This window comes from Lactuca serriola, chromosome 1 (assembly GCF_051521515.1).
Source record: "Lactuca serriola cultivar US96UC23 chromosome 1, Lser_US96UC23_V15, whole genome shotgun sequence".
Lineage (NCBI taxonomy): Eukaryota > Viridiplantae > Streptophyta > Magnoliopsida > Asterales > Asteraceae > Lactuca > Lactuca serriola.
In genome coordinates, this window is record NC_136408.1 from 46,596,801 (window position 1) to 46,607,368 (window position 10,568).

Genomic DNA, 10,568 nt, shown 5'->3' on the forward strand with positions numbered 1-10,568 from the left:
TTTCCCAAAGTAAATATCACCATCTCATATATATATATATGTGTGTGTGTGTGTGTGTCAACCGAGAACCATACCTCACAATTCACATCTTAAAGCCGAAATCTTTCCATTTGATCTCAACTATTATAAGGAAATTCTTTGAATCTTCAAACATTCAAATCAGTTTCCCAGGATATCTTCACATCTTCATCCTTAATTTCCCAGGATCCTTTTTCACTCTTTGTAAGTATTAAACCCAATCTAGTGTAAATTAACCCTTTGAATCTCAATTATCCAGAGGATTATTCGCAGCCAATTCGTATCTAAGCAAGAACACGCACACAAGGTGAGTTCACACCCCCATATTTTTTCAAGCTTTTTCAATGTTTTAGGGGGTGGGGGAATACAAGCAAAACACAAGAAATCTTGTGTTTAAAAATATAATTTACTTATTATGTTTTCCTTACCATTAATATGCATTTAAACGTGAAACTTCTTAAAACATGGAATAAACTTATAAACTATAATAGGTATAGTTTATGGATCATATGAACTATTTTACAAAAGTCCAAGTTAAAACATGGAAATAAACTTATAAACTATAATAAGTATAGTTTATGGAACAAAGGGATCTTTTTACAAAAGTTCTTGTTATTTATAGAAAGGTTTTCACATTATTACTTGTAAATTCGTTGAAGCTAATAGTGAGGCACGTCTTCGTGTACTTACCTAAGTACCAAGGGAAGTCTAGCCTTATGAACCAGAGTCTCCTGGAGGGAGAGCGTGAGTTTGTGTATAGATCTATAGGGGACTGACAATCTCTCACCTCGACTGTTAGCTACAGTTAGGACCGGCAGGTCTACGGGTGACAAACGTCATTAACTGTCTGGATTTTCAGGCTAGATTTTGCTGAGGATAATTACCAAATCTCATTTTTCTTGCCAAAATTCAATTTTTTGAGTTTGGTATGGTTATCCTTATCAAAATTGGTGGATTTGGTTGAATATGGATAATATAGGATTATTATGAGTCAAATATTTGACCTATTAATTTAGAAAAGTTTCAAATTACACCCCTTAAGTTTTATAGTTTAAATTTGAACTTAATAGTTTAAGTTTTTGAAATTTAAATAGTTAAACCTTAATGTTTTGAAAGGTTTCAAAATTTGTCCTCGAGTTTTGGAATTTAAATTTAATTAAAAAGATTTAATTTTGAAATATTAAATTCTAAAACCCTAGTATTTTGAAAAGTTCACATTACACCCTTATGGTTTTATTAAATTAATTAAGTGTGTAATTAAAAGAGAATCAATAAATCCAAAGACATGGTTTAAGTTTAATTAAATTAAAAGTATATTTTTATTAAATTAGACCACTTAGTATTTTAAAAGTGTAAAATACACCATATACTATATAAAATTAAAAGTTTAATATATTATATATGTATAAGTAAAGAGTCAATCTTACCGTTAGTAGGCCTCATTCACGAAGCTGATCTATAAGGGGTGTTTAAGGAAGCGGTCTATAAAATGACCGTCATTGGGTATCCACTCTTACCCATCGCACCCTTGACTAGTGGAGGGTCATTAGCCGAACGAGTAGGATAGGACACAACCTTCCATTATAAGTATAATGAAATATGAAGTAACTAAACGTTTTAAATAAATTCCCAAATCTTAGTTACTTTAGGAAAATGTGAATTTGGTGCTAACCCATGAAATTACACTTTTCACCTTGCCAAGACGTTAGTGGAGTGGGTGTGGTTAACCAGCACACTCATTTGGGACTGGCAAGGGTGGCAAAGGGTAACTCGATGTTTGTTATAGATCAATGGAGCGTGTGTGGCTAACCGGCACATTGATTAGGTGATAGTGACATTGAGGGTACCAAGTATATTTGCATGGTTATTCACACCGTATTTGTGATCCTCAGTATCCCAGTCACAAACTTGAAGGGCATAATCGAGATTAGACATGCCATTGAAAAGTTCAATGAATCTCAAAAGATCTAGGAGTTTCAATTCGTTTACAACTTAAATTTCTTTTTCGTTTTTTCATGGTGGAAATTGGTAAATCATCATTTACCTACCTTCAAATATTCTACAACTGGATTACGGCTTCCCTCTTCCGAGTTGTAAAGTATCGTGTTGGGTCCTAGCCTTAATATCTCATTTTAGTGTTTTATTAAGGACTCAATCAACTAACTTGAATTTTTTTCCCTTGTAGATGTCTAGTTCTGACGACTATGGTCTTCCTGAATCCTTTGGAAAAAGCTTTCCTAAGTAAGGTGAAGGTCCACTTAACGATCAAGGTGAAATATCAATCCCTTGTTTTGTGGTTAAGTGAAACTTCACTCTCTCCACCTCCTCCAATTATTCTTCCCGACCCACAAATTCGAAGACTTGAAAAGTTCAAGATCACTCAAGCCCTATTGGCATAAAGACATGAAAATGGAAAGTCTGTATGTGCTCGCGTCTTGGACATGAAGTTGCATTTTAACAATTTGGGAAAGTTGGGTGTCGAAATCTCAAGGAAGTTGGATGTTGACTGGGTTCTTTAATCACTTTCTAACTCATATAGTGAGTTGATTAATGACTAATATATGATGGACCACGACATGAACCTCATTGATTTGACTTATTTCCTTATTGTTGCTGAATCAACGATGATTTGGCGCACTGTTCAAGCAAATTTGTCTGGTAAATCAATGTCCCAAACTTCCATGGACATTGACGATGGAAACATTGGAAGTCCAGAAAGATTTTTTCTAGGCAAGAGAAAGGCTAAGTCTGAGATTGCCTCGTGTACCATTCCAAAAGAGTCCATTTGTTTCTATTGCCAAGGTAAGGGGCATTGGATGCGAAGCTGCCCTATCTACCTGAGAGATCGCAAAGATGGGAGAGTCAAGATGTATGACTCTGCCTCAGGTAAAATCCACTATCTAAACTCTATTAAGTTCCTGTTTGTAGATTCTCAATACATGATGTGATAATATTGCATTTTGATGTTTTGTAGGATCAAAGAAAAGAAAGGAAGCTTAAAGAAGAGTGAGTTGAGTCTGATCGCGAAGAAATGGATTTCGGTCGCATGATTCGGTGATCGGATTTTTGAGTTGTTGCTTAGAGTTATGATAGATTGCTTATGAATATGTAATAGCATAGTTTTCATTTGAATTTGCGTTGTAAGGACAAGTTTTCCGCATTTTTATAAATAAAATAAATTTTGATTTTGTCTTATTTATATCTCCTTGCAATGTCATTTGTGAAAATTGATGTTTGTATGTTTCTATTGTAAGCAATAAAAGTGGACGTGATTCTTAGTTATGCTATTTGTGGTAGTGTCGTAATTTTCTAAGTAAGGAAAGATTCCCATCGCCCCAGTTTCAATTCGACAGAAACTTGGAATCATATGATTTGAATCATGTGATGTATGGAAATCTTGGTACTTGGGAAAACTAAGGCTAAATTTCTTGTTCGCACAAGTATGTGAATCAAGCGAAGGACTTAAAGGTCAAGTCCACCACAAAGAACGATAAGATTATTCATTATGATTTACTAAAAAGTTTCGTAGATATGGTTATGCTTACAAGATTAAGCGTGATTCTGAATCCTTGAAAAGTTTCAATGGATAGCAGAACGAATAAGAAGAATCAATTAGGCAGAAAGATAAAAGTTTCTCCAATCTAAAAAGAAGGGAGAGTACTTAAGTATCATGTTTTATGATCGTCTTAATGATTAAGAGACCATATCAAAATTGATTCTCTAAGGACAGCTTAATACACTAGTATGGCTAAGAAGAGGAATCATAAATTGTTGAAATGATTAAATCTAAAGGTGAATCATACTTCGTTCCAAAATCAAGTCTTAGAGTCATACTCCAAGATTACGACATTGAGTGATACGTCTTCAAGTAAGTTTATAACACTCATCAAATGTGGAATAGGAAAAGTTTTCTTATTTCTGCACATTTTCAATTGGTAAGTTGTGATGTTTTGGATAAGACAAATACCAACTAAAACCAATTATGAAAAGTGTTTGTCTTGATAAGAACTCACATTATCTCTTGAATATTTGACGAGAAATGTTTCTTGACAAGGGAATCTTATATGTCAAGAGGTTATTGGGAGTCTTAATGATCTTGAAAAGCCTCAAGAATTGATCAATCATTAGTTGACATATTCTTGTTTTCTGTGCCATTCCAGTTGAGTTAACTATGCACGTGAGTTCTATGAGTTCTCAAATGATTGCATAAAGGCAAAGCATCTTGATCAATGAAAGCTCATTGATCTGTATGGGTGAGTTGCTTAACAACTTGGAAGTAATAGTGGGACCCTTGGTGGCAAGAAATTAAGGATAAACAAGTTATGTCCATAAGAGCTTGGATTTGTCACAAAACTTGTCTTGTGATTATGGTTATGACAAAATTCACATGGATAGGAACACATACACCATAAAATCTAAGTGTCATAAGGTTTTTCTCCAATTCTTGAAAAATGACTGTGAGGAAACATTTTCACTAGGAAGATTTTAAGGAGTTAGCTGTTGTGATATTTGCATACTCAAATTCGATTATGATTACGACATCCCTATTCATAGCTCGAATTGTGAGATTTGGCAATTAGTCTGAACATTTGGGACTTATTGTTGTAAGTTCTGACTTATTGTTGTAACACCCATAAAATTCATGCCAAATTAAAACTTTTTCAAAACATTTAAACTATTTATCATTACAAAGTTTGTTTTCAAAATATCTAATATCATAGTTTTCCCAGAAACATAAACAAATCATGAGGAGCTGTACGATCATGCCTTCGCCTTGCTGTGATCCCCTGATGTACCTGAAACAATAAAGTGAAACTGTAAGCCCGAAAGCTTAGTGAGTTTCCCCCAAAATACCCATACCCACAACAATGCACATAAAATCATAAACAACATACTATGGGTCCAGTCAACCATCGGGTTGGAATACCCCAGGCCCACAACCAACAGGTTGGAATGCCAACATACTATGGGTCCAATCATCCTCGGGATGGAATACCCTAGGCCCACACCAATAGGTTGGAATGCCCACACACTACGAGTCCAATCATCCTCGGGATGGAATACTCACGGCCCACAACCTACAGGTTGGAATGCCCAGGTCTATTGGCCTCCGCACAAAGTAGATAAGCCTCAACCGCTAAACAAACATGTGCACATATAACACATAATCACATAACAGTCTATAGACAATACTTGATCTAATGGATCATACCACATAGCACATAACACCATCCTATCTACCAGGATGTCGATCTAACAGATCATACCACATATTATATAATATTATCCTACCCTCTAGGATACCGATATAACAGACCATACCACATACCAATAATATTATCCTACCCTCTAGGATACCGTTCTAACATATCATACTAGCATAACATAACCAGATAACAATCCAAAGGGCCGACCTTGGTGCCTTAGACCCTTGAGTATAGTGAGGAAAACTGACCTCGCAGATGTCGCACTGAAGTGATAGGCTCAAACTCACGAATCACCAACACGAACTCCACCACCTACAGTTACCATAAGACCTTTTCCATGAGTTTTCCAAATTACCAAAATACCCTCAGAGGTCAACTGGTCAACCCTTGCTCAAAGTCAAAGTCAACGGTCCATGTTGACCCGACTCGTCGAGTGCAGTTCACCGACTCGTCAAGTCCTCCCTGAACTCGAGAAGTCATGAAATCCTTGATTGACTCGTCGAGTTTCCCTACAACTCGCCGAGTTCATACGTGTCCAAAGGTTGGGAAAACCCTAGCCGACTCGTCGAGTTATCCGACTGACTTGCCGAGCCCTACGCAATCTCCATCGGACTCGCCGAGTTGTTCATCAACTCGTCGAGTTGATGACCATATTCATATGAATCGCTGAGTCCTTTCAATCCTTCACCCATACAGATGCTTTTTAAGCCATGCTAAGGCTCCATATTGTAGATCCAACTTCCCAAGACATGTTTATCACGTAAAGTTGCAAACTTTATGTGCATTTAAGGTGATAATGACAAAAAACAAGCTAAAGAAGTGGCTTAAGGTAAGGGAACGGTCATAGCTCAACAAATACTGAAGCTTTATGACAAAGAGGGGCTAAAGGAGTCGAGATCTGAGGTTGCAACCTCAGATCTTGACCCAAATCAGAGAACCACCACACTAAACCCTAAAATCCCAACCCATAATGAAGAGATGTAGCTAAGAGAGAGCCAAGGTAACAACTTTTTACCTCCAAAATGATGCCAACACAGAGAAGAATCCGGATCTACAACAGCCCCTTGATCCAAACTGCTTGAACTCCAAGCTTTTTACTCCAAAGATCCCTCTTCCAAGCTAAGGAGCACACAATTATAGAGAGCAACCACGAATTAGGGTTTCTGAACTCAAGGGAGGTAGCAAGAGAGGATAAGGGGAATAAGTGGTCCTTAAATAGGGTGCAAATCCCCGAAATTTAGGGTTTCATCTATTAACTCCTACTCGTCGAGTCCCTTCTTGGACTCAGCGAGTAGGTCACTAAAACACGCGGACCAAATCGTTGCTACTCGACGAGTAGGGCAATCAAATCGTCGAGTAGACCTTGAAAACAAGAAAATTCTTATAAAACTGATACCTGTGAATCGGGGTGTTACAATTCTCCCCCACTTGAACTAGAATTCGTCCTCGAAGTCTGCCACGGCGAACAGCTCCGGATAGTGCTCCCGATCTCTGCCTCTGGCTCCCAAGTCCACTCGGATCCTCTCCGATGCTCCCACTGTATCTTTACCAAAGGTATCTCCTTGTTCCGTAGAACCTTCCCCTTCTTCTCCAAAATGGCCATGAGCCTCTCCACATAATTCAGGTGCTCATCGACCTAAATATCATCCAACGATACTACCGCCCCCTGATCCATAATGCATTTTCGCAATTACAGAACGTGAAAAGTGTTGTGGATCTGACTAAACTCCTCTGGTAGCTCTAGCCTGTAAGTCACCTTGCCAACTCTGGCCATAATCCTGAACGGTCCGATGTAACGGGGACCCAATTTCCCCCTCTTCCTGAAGCGGATTACACCCTTCCAGGGCGACTTTCAAGAGTACCATATCGCCCACCTGAAACTCCAACTCAGATCGACGTCTGTCAGCGTAACTCTTTTGTCGACTCTGGGAGGTCTATAGTCGCTGCCTAATCTGTTGAATCTTCTCAGTAGTCTGCAAGACTACTTCTGTCTGTCCCATTACCCTGTGTCCAACCTCACCCCAGCAAACCGGGGTGTGATGTCTCCGCTCATACAACAAATTGAAAGGCGGGGCGCCAATGCTGGAATGATAGTTGTTGTTGTAAGCGAACTCTGCAAGCAGTAGGTGGGAATCCCAGCTCACACCAAAATCAATGACACACGCCCTTAACATATCCTCGAGGGTCTGAATGGTCCGCTCGCTCTGATCATTAGTTTGTGGATGGAATGTTGTGCTGAAGTGCAACTGCATGCCCAGTTCCTCGTGGAACTTCTGCCAGAAGCGGGAGGTAAATCTAACATCCTAGTCGGAGACAATGGAGATCGGAACCCAATGTCGAGCAACGATCTCGCAGACATATATGTCGGCTAACTTCTCGGCCGACGAACTCTTCCGTATTGCCAAGAAATGGGCACTCTTGGTCAATCGATCCATGATGACCCATATAGCATCAAACCCCTTCATCGTTCTCGGCAAATTGGTAATAAAATCCATTGTGATTTGTTCCCATTTCCACATGGGAATCTCCATGGGCTGCAGCTTGCCATGCGGCCTCTGATGCTCGGCCTTGACCATCCTACAAGTCAAGCACCTCTCGATGTACCAAGCGATTTCTTGCTTCATGCACGGCTACCAATAGCTCAAACTCAAATCCCGGTACATCTTGGTGGCCCCCGGGTGAATAGAGAAGTGAGACTTATGAGCTTACTCCATTACCATCTGTCTGACCTCACCAGTCATCGGAACCCATACCCGACCGCATCGGGTCAACAACCCCCGGCTATCTTGCACAAATCGGGCGCTCTTGCCCCTGATCCTCTCCAGTTTCCAATTCTCTAGTCGCATACCCTTCGCCTGAGCATCTCTAATCAAACTTACAAGCGGAGAATCCACTGCTATCCTCATACATATCACTGGGGTGGGAGTCCCAGCTGATTTGCGGCTCAGAGCGTCCGCCACCAAATTCTCTTTACCGAGGTGGTAAAGGATATCGCAATCGTAGTCCTTGACTACATCTAGCCACCTGCGCTGCCTCATGTTCAGGTTCGGCTAATCCATGATATGTCTCAAGCTCTTTTGATCCGTGTAAATGGTACAATGGAGCCCATAAAGGTAATGTCTCCATATCTTGAGAGCGAACACCACCGCCCCCAGCTCTAAGTCATGTGTAGGGTATCTCGCCTCATGCAGCTTCAACTGTCGCGATGCATAAGCTATCACCCATCCCCTCTGCATGAGGACCGCCCCTAAACCTGTGATGGATGCATCACAGAACACCACGAAATCCTCATCTCCCTCCGGGAGTGTCAAAACTGGAGCCTCACACAACCGCTGACGGAGGGTCTCAAACGCCCTCTACTGCTCAGGGCCCCACTGGAAATGCACCCCTTCCTCGTCAGACGAGTGAGGGGTACTGCAATCTTGGAGAAATCTTGTATGAATCTCCGGTAGTACCCTGCCAATCCCAGAAAAATCCTGATATCTAAAGGAGACTTCAGAACCTCCCACTGCATGACTGCCTCGATTTTGGTCGGGTCGACCAAAATCCCATCCTAGTTAACAAGGTGCCCGAGGAACTGGACCTCTCGTAACCAAAACTCGCACTTCGAGAACTTGGCATATAGCCGCTCTCATCTCAGAACTCCCAACAACCCCCTGAGATTCTCCTCGTGCTGCCCTCGAGTCTTGGAATACACTAAAATATCATCTATAAACACGATGACCGAGCGATCCAGCATCGGTATGCAAACCGTATTCATCAGGTCCGTAAATACTGTTGGCACGTTGGTGAGCCCAAACGGCATCACCACGAACTCGTAATGACCATAACGAGTCCGAAACGCGGTCTTCTCCACGTCCTCCTCTCTGACCCGGACCTGATGATACCCCGACCTCAGATCTATCTTGGAGAACCAAGATTCCCCCTGAAACTGATCAAAGAGATCATCTATCCTCGGGAGTGGATAACGGTTCTTCACCATCAACTTGTTCAACTCCCTATAATTAATGCACATTTTGTGCGAGTCGTCCTTCTTCCTGATGAACATGATCGGTGCTCCCCATGGAGAACTGCTAGGTCGGATGAACTGCTTGCCCAACAGTTCCTATAGTTGTGATGACAGCTCCTGCATCTCGGGTGGCGCCAGTCGGTACGACGCCTTGGCGATAGGAGCCGCACTCACCACCAGGTCGATCCGGAACTCGACCTATCTCTCCGGAGGCACTCCTGGCAACTCCTCCGGGAACACGTCAGCAAACTCTCTAACCACTGGAACCTCTTAAATTGGAGTCGGATCCCTAACCCACGTATCCACCACATACGCTAGATAACCCGCACACCCGTGCTGAATGTACTGCCGAGCCCTGGCAGCTGAACAGAACCTTGATCCCACTCTGGTTTCATCGCCATATATAATCAATTCACCCCCACTTGGGGTGCGAACTACCACCCGCTGGCCCTCACAATCTATCATGGCACCGAACCGACTAAGCCAATCCATCCCTACAATCACGCACACCTCCCACATGGGAATCGGTACCAATTCAATCGGAAAGGGTACTCCGAAAATCTCCTACTCACATCCTCGGTAGACCGAAGAAGGAGAAATCCCGTGTTCGTTGGCAATGGAGACTCGCAACTAGACCTGGCAATTTCAAACACGAAGACACGAATCTGTGAGAGACACGACATGATACGAATACACGACACAAATACATCTTAAAATTTGAGATAAAGCTTATTTCTCAACGTGTAATCGTATTGTGTCAAATTTGTGGCTAACACGTTTTCATGACACGAATACATGAATTGTCAGGTCTACTCGCAATGGACACTCTAGCTCACCTACTGGCATACTAAACTCCCTACTGAAAGTCTGAGATACGAACAACCGACTTGCCCCCGATTCAAATAACACCGAATATGGGTAAGGAGTTCACTAAAAACGTATCTAATCATAAGTTCAAAAGATAAGCACATAACATATATAACAAATGAGAGTAAGGATATAAAAATACCAGCAACCACATCTGGTGTTGCCCTGGCCTCCTCGGCTGTCAGCTAGAAGGCACGACCCTGAGCCTTGAAGGCTCTACCCTGACTGGTCTCCCATACGTAATCCTTAAAGTAGTCGGCGTTGGAGCCTACGCCGGCTTGGCGGCTGGTAAAGGACACAAGGCCTTCATATAGCCCACCTGCTCACAATGATAGCAAAGCCTGACTCCAGAAATCAGAGTCGGCTTCCTGCAATCCCTAGCGAGATGGCATCAGTGACATCCACTCCTTGCTCAGAACGTCCCTGAATGAGCCTTTCCGCACTTCCTACAAGTGCGGCCTGGCTGT